The following is a 12,565-nucleotide window of genomic DNA, read 5'->3' as shown; positions in this document are numbered from 1 at the left end:
AATCTAGTCAATTTATCTCGAAAGGCGACAGTCAGGCCGCTGGGCTCACAGTAGATCTGTGATAAAACTCTCCACACATTTCTCAACTTTGGATTGTGTTTCCCATCAGACAATACGATAGACAGCACAATGCGCAGTCGAGCAGGTTGAATCACATATATAAAGATATCAAATCAGGTATGCACAAGGAAATGTTCTTATACACACACACGTGCACGCACACACACACATACACACACACAAACACAAAGAAATAGACATATGCATTAATACATGCATTTGCAGATTTAAATGATTGTAATCCCAGCTCGATGCCTTCTGGTTGGTATGTTTGTAAAAGTGTAACAAAAAAACTTCCTGCACTGGCTATTTTTGCGTTGGAAAGAGGAGAGCCGCTGTTTATTTCGGTGTTGTGCTCCTGAAAATAGAGCATGAAAATGCAGGTGCAATTGTCATTGATTATCCGGAATGTGAAAGCAATCATCCCACTGGAGTCATATTTTCGCTTCTCATCGCCAGACGTTAGTTCGTCTTTTCGTTTTTTTATTTTGAGGCAACATTATTACTCAATTTCTAAAAAGGTTTGCTAGAATCTTCCAAATGAATGAGGACATCCATGCGGAAGGATAGGGCAGCAGATTGATTGACAAAATATCAGCGGGAAGTTCCCCTCGAAGTCACTCCCCATCTGCCTTGGAAATGTATCAACCATCCTTCAGTATCAGTGGATCAATAGAGTGCCTTTTCTTCCCAAATAATACCTTGTCTTTACCTCAACACTAAGTGATGCAGCTGTTTGAAACATTCAACTGCCAACTCCTCCAGTGTATTGAGGTGGGGTGGCATGGTGGATCAGCAGCTAACACGGCAGCTTCCCAATACCAGTAACCCCGGTTCGATTCCCGCATTATGCAAATGACTGTGTGGAGTTTGTTCATTTTCCCGTGTCTGTGTAGATATCCTTCCGGTGCGCTGGCTTCCTCCCATAATCCAAGTGTGTGGGAAAGAAGGATTGTCCGTGGCAAATTGCCTGTAGTGTTAGGTACATTAGATAGAGAAATATGGAAATGGGTCTGGGTGGGTTATACTTTAGGGAGTTGGCAGAGGGCGTGTGTGGTCAAAGGGCCAGTGTACAAACGGTAGGGCTTCCAAGGTCTAAGTACTATGCCAGACAGAGGCGATCGCATAGTCCAAGGGAAAAAAATCAAGGAGTTGCTAATATTATCGTTAGGTGATAAAGTTGAGACATTTTTCAATCACTATGGATACGATGGCATTATATCGTGGACAAAGCTTACAGAATAAGTGTCTTCAACTCTCCATTCTGCAGAGGACAGCGACAATGCAGCCACTCAGCAGCAAGTCCTCCAGGTAAATACGAAGGAAGTGCATTTCGCATTTCTTCATCAAGCCATAGTTTAAACTGACCATACCCTGATGGTTTACAATTGATTTCTGTTTTCTCTTTTCGATCTGAGTCATGGACATTCTGTCGCTTAGATGTTTGGACAGAAGAAGACGAGGTGACTCATAGGTGTAACTATGAACCTTCAGAAAGCTCCTATGCATTTTACTCTAACCGACAGCGCCCAAACATACAGCCCGGACCTATTGTGGGGAAAGGTACTGATGGTTCTGGTTATGAAGCTAATTTCCTTAATATCGTTTCTATATGGAATTTCAGACCTTAAAGAAACTTACCAGTTATACTATAACAGTTTCCATACGCTTACTACTCTCTGAGTAAAGAAACTACCTCTGATATCGGTCTTATCCCCATCTCCCCTCACTTTAAAGTTGTGTCCCCTCGTGTTTGCCGTTCCCATACTTGGAAAAAGGTTCTTCCTGTCCACTCTATCTAAACCTCTGAGTATCTTGTCAGTTTCTATTAAGTCACCTCTCAACCTTCTGTCTAACGAGAACAGGCTCACGGCCCTCAGCCTTTCTCGAAAAGCATTCCTTCCATACCAGGCAATAACCCAGTAAATCCCCTCTGCACCCTTTCCAAACCTTCCACATCCTTCTTATAATGCGGTGACCAGAACAATATACAATACTCCAAGTGTGGCCGTACCAGAGCTATGTACAGCTGCTGAATAACCTCCTGGTTCTGGATCTCAATCCCTCTATTAATAAAGGCCGAAACACTGTATGCCTTCTTACCAGCCCTGTCAATCGAGGTGTCAACATTCAAGGATCTGTGTACATGGACACTGAGATCTCTACTCATCTGCACTCCCAAGAATCTTACCATTAGCCCAGTACTTTGCATTCTGATTACTCCGTCCAAAGTGTATCACCTCACACTTGTCCACTTTAAACTCCATTTGCCAACTTTCAGCCCAGCTCTGCATCCTATCTATGTCTCTCTGCAGCCGACTACATCCTTCGTCATTATCCACAACTCCACCGACCTTAGTGTCGTCCACAAATTTACTAACCCATCCTTCTGAGCCCCATCCAGATCATTTATCAAAATGACGAACAGCAGTGGACCCAACACCAACACTTGTGGTACGTCACTCGTAACTGGACACCTAGATGCACATGTTCCATCAACTACAACCCACTGTTTTCTTTCAGCAAGCCAGTTACTGATGCAAACTGCTGTGTCTCACACAATCCCATTCCTCCGCATTTTGTATAATACCCTATCGTGGGGAACCTTATCGAACGCCCTGCTGAAATCCATGTACACCACATCAACTGGTTTACTCTCATTTACCTGTTTGGTCACTTTGTCAAAAAAGTCAATAAGATTCGTTAGGCACGACCTCGCCTTCACAAAACCGTGCTGACTGCCCCTGATTAGATTCTTATTTTCTAGATGGTTATAAATCCTATCTCTTATAACCTTTTCCAACACTTTACCAACAACTGAAGTGAGACACACTTCTCTGTATTTTCCAGGGTTGTCCCTACTACCCTTCTGGAACAAGGGAGCCACATTTGCTATTCTCCAGTCCTCAGGCACTATTCCTGTAAACAATGTTGATTAGAAAAACAATGCCAAAGGCTCGGCAATCTCTTCCCTTGCCTCCCAGAGGATCCTAGGATAGATCCCAACCGGCCCAGGAGACATGTCTATTTTCACACTCTGCATTATTTCTAATACCTCTTCCTTGAGAACCTCAATCTCTTCTCGTCTAGATGCAAGTATCTCTGTATTTTCCTCGCCAACATTTTCTTCTTCTATCGTGAAGACTGTCGAGAAATATTTATTTAGTGATTCCCCTATCTCCTCTGACTCCACACACAACTTTCCACAATTATACTTGATTGGCCCTAATTTAACTCATGTCATTGTTTTATGCCTGAAATAGCCAGGGAAAGCCTGAGGGTTAACCCTGATCGTATCCACCAACAACTTCTCATGTCTCCTCCTGGCTCTTCTGAGTTATCTTTTTAGGACTTTCCTGACTTCTTTGTAACCCTCAAGTGCCTTAACTGAGTTTCCACATTTTATCCTAACACAAGCCATCTTCTTCTTTTGACCAAGGATTCCACTTCCTTAGAAAACCACGGCTCACGCGTTCTGTATCCTCCTCCCTGCCTGATAGGCACATACTTATCTAGGACATCCAGGAGCTTTTCCTTGAATAAGATCTACATTTTTGATGCGCACATCCCCTGCAGTTTCCTTCCCCATTCTACACTTCCTAAATCTTTCCAAATTGCATCGCAATTTCCCTTCCCCCAGCTGTAGCTCTTGCTCGGTGAAGTAAAACTTTCCATCACTAAAGGAAACCTGACAGAATTGTGATCACTGTCTGCAAAGTGCTCACCGACTTCTAAGTCTAACAACTGGCCAGGCTCGTTACCCAGTACTAAATCTAAAGTGGTTTTCCCCCTTGTAGACCTGTCTACATACTGTGTTAGGAAGCCCTCCTGCACGCACTGGACAATAACTGGCCCATCTATAGTACTCGTACTGTAGTGATCCCAGTCAATATTTGGATAGTTGAAGTCCCCCATGACAACTACCCTGTCTCTCTCACTCGTTTAGAGAATCATTTTTGCTGTCCTTTCCTCTACATCTCTGGGACTATTGGGAGGCCTATTAAAAAACTCCCAGCATGGTGACTTCTCCTTTCCTGTTTCTAACCTGAGCCCATACTACCTCAGTTCACGAGTCCCCAAATATCTTTTCTACAACTGTAATAATGTCCCTGATCAACAATTCCACACCTACACCACTTTTACCATTTTCTCTGTTCTTACTCAAACATCTGATTCCTGGAACCTGCAACAGCCATTCCTGTCCCGGCTCGATCCATGTCTCCCTAATGGCCACAACATCAAAGTCCCAGGTACCAACTCACCTGCCAACTCACACACTTTATTTCGGATCCTCGTCACGTTGAAGTACACACACTTCAATCCTGGTTCTCACTTGCCAGTGTTAGATACATGATTTGGGAACTCCCTATTCTCATCATCTTCTGTACCTGTCCTACAATTTTGGTTCCCATCCCCCTGCTGTATTAGTTTAAATCCACCTTAATAGTTGAGCGAATTTCCCACCCAGGATATTGGTACCCCTCTGGTTTACAGGACCCACCTACCCCAGGAGGAGCTCCAATTCTCCAAAAACCCGAAACCCTCCAACCTGCAGCATCCCTGTAGCCACGTGTTCACCTTCTTCCTCTCCCTATTCCTCACCTCACTTGCACGTGGCAAGGACAGCAAATCAGAGAAAAAATCTCTGTTTGTCCGAGCTGTAAGCTTCTATTCTCGCTACCTGAATTTCTGCCTCAAGTCCCCATCTCTCTTCCGACCTATGTCGTTGGTGCCAATGTGGACCACGACTTGGGGCTGCTCTCCCTCCCCACGAAGGATCCCAAAAACATGATCAGAAACATCATGGACCCTGGCACCCGGGAGGCAACACACCAACCGTGAGTCTCTCTCGTCCCCACAGAAACTCCTATCTGTTCCCCTAACTATCGAGTCTCAAATGATTATTGCTCTATCCATTTCCCCCTTCCCTTCTGAGCAGCAGGTGTCCCACTGCTTTCACCTGGTAAGTCAACCCCCCACCAACACTATCCAAAACAGTATACATATTGTTGAGGGGAATGGCCACAGTGGATCCCATTTCGATTTCTGTCCCCTAACTGTCACCCATCTGACTTTTTCTTTTATCTGGGGAGCGACTACTTCTCTGGAAGCCCATTTCAATAACACCCGCTGCCTCCTGAATGATCCGAAGTTCATCCAAATCCAGTTCCAGTTCCCTAACATGGTTTTCGAGCACCTGGCGTAGGGTGCACTTCCCTCAGATGTCGTCAGCAGGGACACTAGTGGTGAGCCTTACTGCCCACGTTCTGCAGGAGGAACTTTCCACTGTCCTAAACTCCATTACCACTATTCTAACTCGCAAAGTGACTATTTAAAAAAAAAAGGATTATGAAATAAACCCATCACCTTACCTTGTCATTCTGGCTCCCACAACTTTTTTTTAGGTTAATTTGTTTAATATTTATACCCCAAAAGATAGCCTCATAGCATTAGGTTTTAGGTGGTCAAAATACCAAATTGAAACTTGATTGGAGTTTATTATCTCGGGGCATGATTTAAACTCAATGGCCGAATTTGAATTTGTTTGTGAAATGATGCATCCCGATCTGTGTTGCAGTCACTGCATCAAAAATGGAGGACTGAAAATTCTGATAGATTAACCTCCGTCCAAGATAAGCAATTACTCGGATTCTCTGTACAATTTACTCTTGAAATTCTGCTCTTTTTCTTCGAAAATTCCTCAACTGAAGTTATGTTTCTATATCACCAATTAACGAGTGCCCCAAATTGCTCGCACTAGCCCCAGATTTCCACCTCAAACATTAACTTCACAGTACTACATTTGTCCCCTCACAAATTGCTACCTCTCCTTACACAGCACTGGACTCAACCTCAACAGTATCCATCAATATCTTGAATATTTTTCTCTGTTCCACAGGCTCAAGATTATCTCTGTCTGTCTCTGTCAATTCCACTCAGAATTCTTCAGTGAGATCATTCTAAACTTTCCTTCCACTGAATCAGCATCTTCAGTGATCCCCCTTCTAAACCCCAGCGACCGTCCAACTGATGTCGTGTTTCTGGATGATCCCACTCATTCTTTCCTGGTGGAGGCCTGAGCGAGAAACTTGGAGAAGGAGAGCCGTCTGCAGCTTCACTGGCGACAAATCAAACCACAGCAAATAGATGAGGCCGTCAATTGAAATGGGTGTGACCAAATATATGATGTTCCCTATCTGTGAGCAATCTAAGAATATGCAGCTTATTTTCTCAGCAGTGGCCAGAATCACTGGTTGACAGCCTGATGTTAATGTGACTTCCTTTCGGTGTGTTTAACTTCCTGCAGCACACAGTAACTTCAAAGATGCTGAGAAAACCTCAAAAGACAAATCAACCTCTGGTCAAAAAGCAGTCTTTGAACAGATGTGAGACAGTTCCTCATCACTGTGTCCCTAAAAGCACGGTAGTACACGAAAGTGTCTATCAGTTGTAGGCTCGTGATAGTCAAATTGGTGAATTTGTTTGCAGTCTGGAGTTCTACAGAGAAACGGTTTGAAGCAAAATCTGCTTTATCCTCATTTCCATTTGCATGTTTCCTCAGTATATACTCGGGTGGTGTGCCTGGGTGCCGTCGGTTCCAGTATAACCAATAATATCTCTCTGTCGTTCTATAAATACAAGTTACAGTCATTGCCTCGCCTTCTGTGTGACAATCTGAGAAGAGTAACTGAGTGATTGAATTTCCATGACTCAGGTCTGAAAAGAGAACAGATATACGTTGCAGAATGTTAGGCTGACATCAATGCAAACTATGAGCAAATAAGGGCACATGAATTGTATTTCCTCCGTGCTTGCCTGTTAGAATTGATCCCCACACAACCCAGATACTGAGTAGCCACATTGTCTTTGCCCTTAAATAAGAGGGCTGCTGTGTCTTTAAAGACAGCTGTTCTATGACTCCACCCTCAATATACTTCCTGCCGGAATCCAGCATGTACCCAACTCACTGCCTTTTCTCGGTGATATGTTGGGTACAGTAGAGGAGGAGACAATTCCCGATTAACTTATACTCGCCAGGCAGGGTTGGAGGAACTGTCCTCAACAACTGCCCTTGCACATTCTAAGAAAATGGCTTTCATCTCTGATAAGCAATTTCTCAATTCCGAGTGGACATGCTCCCAAGACACTTTTCTTTTCCTGCCACTTATCCCCAGTTGACGCCAATTCTTGTGATAAACCAGGTAATGGGTGCACTGAAATTGACCATGCATGCTGCACGTAGGATTTAGACAGTTCATGTGATCCTTGTGGGCTCACAAACTGCCTCTTTCAAAATACCATCCCTCAAATTCAATCTCCACTGTCACTGACGTCAATCTCAAACTTATCCAGCAATATCTCTGAAATCACTTTTATTGGATTCACATTTATTCTAATCCTCTCTTGCTGTTTTCTCTACTCGTGCTCAAGATTATCACCCCTCTGGTTTTTGTTTGGTTCCTCTCAGATATCTTCACTGAGTGGTTTCACCATCATTCCTCCAGCTCGCTGCATGTTTTTCTATCTCTCAAAACAGGGGGGCTTCACGGAGCAGGATCCAGTGTTGGACTGAACAATTTCACACTTGTTGCCGTAGTTACTGGCAACCTCAGTATCTACATGTTTGTGTGTGTGAGAGAAAGAGAGCATGTGTGCACCTGTGTGAGCGCGTGTGTGTGTCTGTTAGTGCTTGTGTGTGTTTCGTCGTTTTCTGTATGTGTGCTTGTGCCCATTCGCGTGTTCGAGTGTTTATTTGTACTTCTGTGTGTTTCATCCAGTGTTTGTATTTGTGCGTCTATGCATTTCGGCGTGACTGCTGAAGGCAGGGTGACCACATGTCTGTACGAATGTTTAGATGTGCACATTTGTTTTTCTGGATTTATGTCTGTGTTTCAATGTGTTTGCAGTTCTGCTTTTCTGTCTGTTCTATTAACTTATCGGAACCAATTTCAAAAGATTACAAAACTTCAGCTGGAGTGTTGCTTCAGGAGTCTAACACCCGGACTTAAACAATTGGCAATTGCTTTGGAATAGAAGTTGTTGAGAGGAATGAGAATGAATGCATCAATGAAATAAAACGCTGTCTATTTCCTGATTTTTCTACATATGTTAAAATTCCGCCATCTGCTTGTGTATGTCCGCTACTGCACATCAGGAAGATCAAACATATCAGGGAATTCAGTCAGAGTGAGGATAGCAGCAGATGCCATCATTCACTCTGACAGCAGCATTAACTCACACAAAGGGACAGCATGAGATCTTTGCTGCTCTCAACTCGCTTGTCCGTAATTCCCCTTTGTTCAGATGAATTTTGACCACAGTCTGTTTAAAGTGGGCATTTGCTCAAAGTCACTTTGTGGATGAGGAAAATGTTGCGCACAGTGGGCAGAACTGACGATGCAATGAGTTTGATCATTACAGCACACAAAAATTTAGATTATCCACAATGTCGGTTCCACTTCAAGCTGTCCACGGTATTGCAGGGAAATATTCTTTTTTTCATTGTTGATTTGTTTGTGACTGTTAGCAAACTAGACATGCAATCCCGCCAGTGGATGTTAAGATGTGCAACTATTCAGATAAAACAAGACTAAAGTAACACAACATTAGATTATGTTATTCCAGGATCGCATGTCTGTAGAGAGATGATTGGTACAAACATGCTTTGGCTTTGTCAGAATGACGACAATACTTCCATGGAGAATCGGAAGGAGTGAGGAGCTCTTGTGGAGTCGTGGGCAGTGTACCTACCTTTGAGTCAGGAGGCCCGCCTTAACATGCCAACTGCTCCAGTACTGTGCAGTACTACTGGCCAGCTTAATACAGAAAAATAGTTTTCCCCTGCAGGAAAGTCCAAAACCAGACGGTGTAATCTTAGAATAAGGCACAACCCCATTTCAGAGTGAGATTAGGAGAAACGTTTTCTCTCAAAACTAAATTAATCTTGGGAATTCTTTAGCAAGGAAACAATCCAGGTCTTTTTTCAATGTATAATTTCAGTCACATCACACTGTAAACATTTGCTATCAAGTCTGTGTATTACAGTCTTGCTCCACAACCACCCAATGAAGAAGCAGCGCTCTGAAAGTTAATGCTTCCAATTAAACATGTTGGAATATAAACTGGTGTTGTATGATTTTTAACCCATGTTCCGAAGGCTTTATGTTTTCAACTAAAAGAGAAGGCAGGCCCATGGGTATGTACATTTATGCAGTGATTTGTTTAACATTGCCTGCACGACCTTGTGCCTTCTCGAGAGGAAAAGAAAGCAGCGCTTTCTGAATGTGATCATGAATATCGAGACAAACTACTGAACCTGTACAAATGTTACTGGAGAGAAAGTCATTGGTCAGTCAGTTGATACAAGAGATGAGAAATATAAAGGTCCAAATGCTCTCTCTTTGCACTTTTCACTCTGCCAATTCGATGAAATGCTGTCAATGATTTGTTTGTTGATGCTTTAAGTGTAAATTGCTGCATTTCCTCTCGTGGGTTTTGCACTGCTCTGGAGCTGATGTGTCTTAGTCTGTTGCGTGCACAATAATACACTGTACTTTATACAACTTCAATGGCCAGATATGCAAAGTAAATTTGTTGTTCCTAAGATCTTTAAAAACAGCAATTCGCTATTCAGGATCTGAATTTAAACCTTTGGTGTATTAATAATACTACGAAACTCGCCATTGCAGGCCATCACCGAGGCGTTCTCTGCATCAAAACATGCTGTGTCTGCCCAGGTCAAACCAACTGGTTTTATAAGTATGCTTCAGAAAGTATTCTTGGATTCTTGTCGCTACCTCTGACTGAGTCAACAGCACATCAGACTGGACGACTATTCAAGTAAAGCAGAATCTCTTAGAGCAGGGTGACTCCGGTTCTTGTAACTCTCTACAGGATAGGAATTAACAGAGAAACGGAAGTATCACGTTACAATTGGAGTGAAAGAAAAGCAATTGGACCTACGCACTGGAGAAGAAAGCAAGAAGGAGAGGGAGAGATCTCAATGATAGCATGATTCCTGAGGTTGTGTTAATTAAATCATTCTGTCTTCCAGTCACTCACTGACCAAGTGGTTTGGTGGATATGTGGATTCTGATCATCAGTGACATGATTTTATGAATCTACAGAAGGGGAAGGTCGGGTTTGTGGACATCGTATCGTAGTTTCCTGCCATTGTCGGCTAATATAAACATATGGGTTTCTTACTATCCACACTGGGCTGCACAACAGCACCGTCTCATTGAGAATTCTTTGAAAACTGGGTAAATTAACAGTTACTCTCTGAATTTATTTAAAATTATACATTATTCATAAACCTACCTTTTTAAACCTACATATTAACTATCCAGCAAACAATCCTAATTCATTTCTTACTTGCAGAAGGCCATATTTCGGTATATATGAGGTATCACGAGTGTCTAATCATGAACGGAGCCCAATTTAACATCAGCATAAAAAGCCCTATCATTTCTTCTCCTCCAGTTTCTGCATTGAGAAGAAGCGTGGTCTCGTGGTATTATCGCTCGACTATTAATCCAGAAATCCAGCTGACGCTTTGGGAACATCCGTTTGAATCCTGCCAAGAGAGATGGTGGAATTTGCCTTTAATAAATATCTGGAATTAAGAATCTAATGATAACTGTGAATTGATTGTCGGAGGGTATGGGGGACCTATCTGAGTTCAAAATGTTCTTTCAGCAAGTGTTCTTCCATCCTAGCCTAGTCCTGCCTACATGTGACTCCAAATCCACATATCATACACTCTAAACTCCGATCTGGGCAATTAAGTGCTGCCTCGCCAGCAACACCCTCATCCTGTGAATGGAAAAAAAAATTGTCTATTTATATTCCATGCCAACATACTATCCCTTGAAATTTGAAGTTGAATCTTAGCCAATAATGTCTCATGTGGGAATTTTTCAAAAGATTTCTGGAACATCATATTTTGAAAATACAGTGACTCAACATTACCTGCTCTCCTCGTTAGATTCTAAAATTAGAACTCTGGGAAAATTGTAAACAATAATTTTCCTTTACAATCCCGTCAATTTTTCGACACGTTGTGAAATCCCCAACTCACAGCGGTACATATAGTTCGCAAAGGAGGAAGGATGACAGGGAGATAGCTTAATTTAGCAGTAATTTGTAGTGCTATACATGTTGGATGCTGAAGACACTTCAGTTCCCTTTTCCAAAAAATAGACGGACAGGTAGCAGAAAAGTTAAATATTTCAATGTGTGCTGTAGAGAGAATAGGGGAATGAGATTATCTGAATTATGCATTTCAGGAGCAGCAATGCAGCTGGAGCCAGTTGGCCACATCCTGAGAGTTCCCATTCTGGGATTTCAGGACGTCATAGGGCTGCAAAGAACAGGAGTCAAAGTTTCAGTCCATTACATCCACCAAGTTTGCATCAACATCTTCAACGTTTGCAGCAATTACACATGATTTGCATGAATATGTTGCATGAATATTCGTGTGTGTGTGTGTTTGTGTGTGCGTGTCTGCCGCTTTGTATTTCTTTGTGCGTGTTTCTATGTCCATGTCTCAGTGTATACAAAATCTATCATTATGTTTGTGCGTCTCTCTGTGAACTGGCACGTTTTGTCTGGGATATTATTGAAGTTAAAATAGGACAAGCTTTTGTGTCATTTTCATTCGTCTGTGTTTATCGTGACAAACTTTGGCTTGGAGGATGGGAGACAGAAACTGATTATCGCTTTGGTCGGTGTGGTCAGAGCAGAGAGGGCTCATGGTAATGTTCAGGGGGAAACAAACAGAGCACTTTGACTATCAGAGACATCGGGATGGAGGATATTGCCGTCGACCTCTGCCTGGTGATTTTAACCGTGATGCAACACAACGAGCAGCCAGTTCAGAAACCTGGGAATACAGTAGGGATACCAACAGCCTCACCATTTCAACTACACGAATCTTACAAAGGAGCAGCAATTAATGAATGGAAATGAATTTTGTGGAGCCCTCATGTTCAATATAGAAACATTAAATGAATTTCTCCCAGTGAGAATCAAGACTGCATCTATTTTCTAAACAGACTGTTCGTAGATGTTTAGACACTTCTAGACCAGGTGACGCTGGGAAACAGATCTATTTGATCCACAGTGAGAGACGGTTTCTCTGCACATCAGTGGCCCTAAGATTCCTAGGTGTTATAAACTTGAGTTAATTTCAGGATAATCAGTATAACCAATCTTTCTTGCACAGCCATCATCATATCCGAATGACAGGAATATAACATTGAAAGTAATAGTGGCTCTGTTCTTTAGAGTGCATAGCAGAATCGAGAGAAGGAAATGTTATACTTCTATACACTGACAAACGAATAGACATGCAAGGACTTGGGTCCTCTTAAAAACTGCATTCAGGAGAGAACAATGTTGGAATCAGTAACGAACGATACCCCAGTTAAAATTTTGCTGAAAAAAGACTCGATAAATTTTGGTTAAAGAAGCTGCCATGTTATATTTCTTTCAGTGATAGAGG

Source organism: Chiloscyllium punctatum, chromosome 36 (genome assembly GCF_047496795.1).
Source record: "Chiloscyllium punctatum isolate Juve2018m chromosome 36, sChiPun1.3, whole genome shotgun sequence".
NCBI classification, from domain to species: domain Eukaryota; kingdom Metazoa; phylum Chordata; class Chondrichthyes; order Orectolobiformes; family Hemiscylliidae; genus Chiloscyllium; species Chiloscyllium punctatum.
This window is presented reverse-complemented; position numbering follows the sequence as displayed.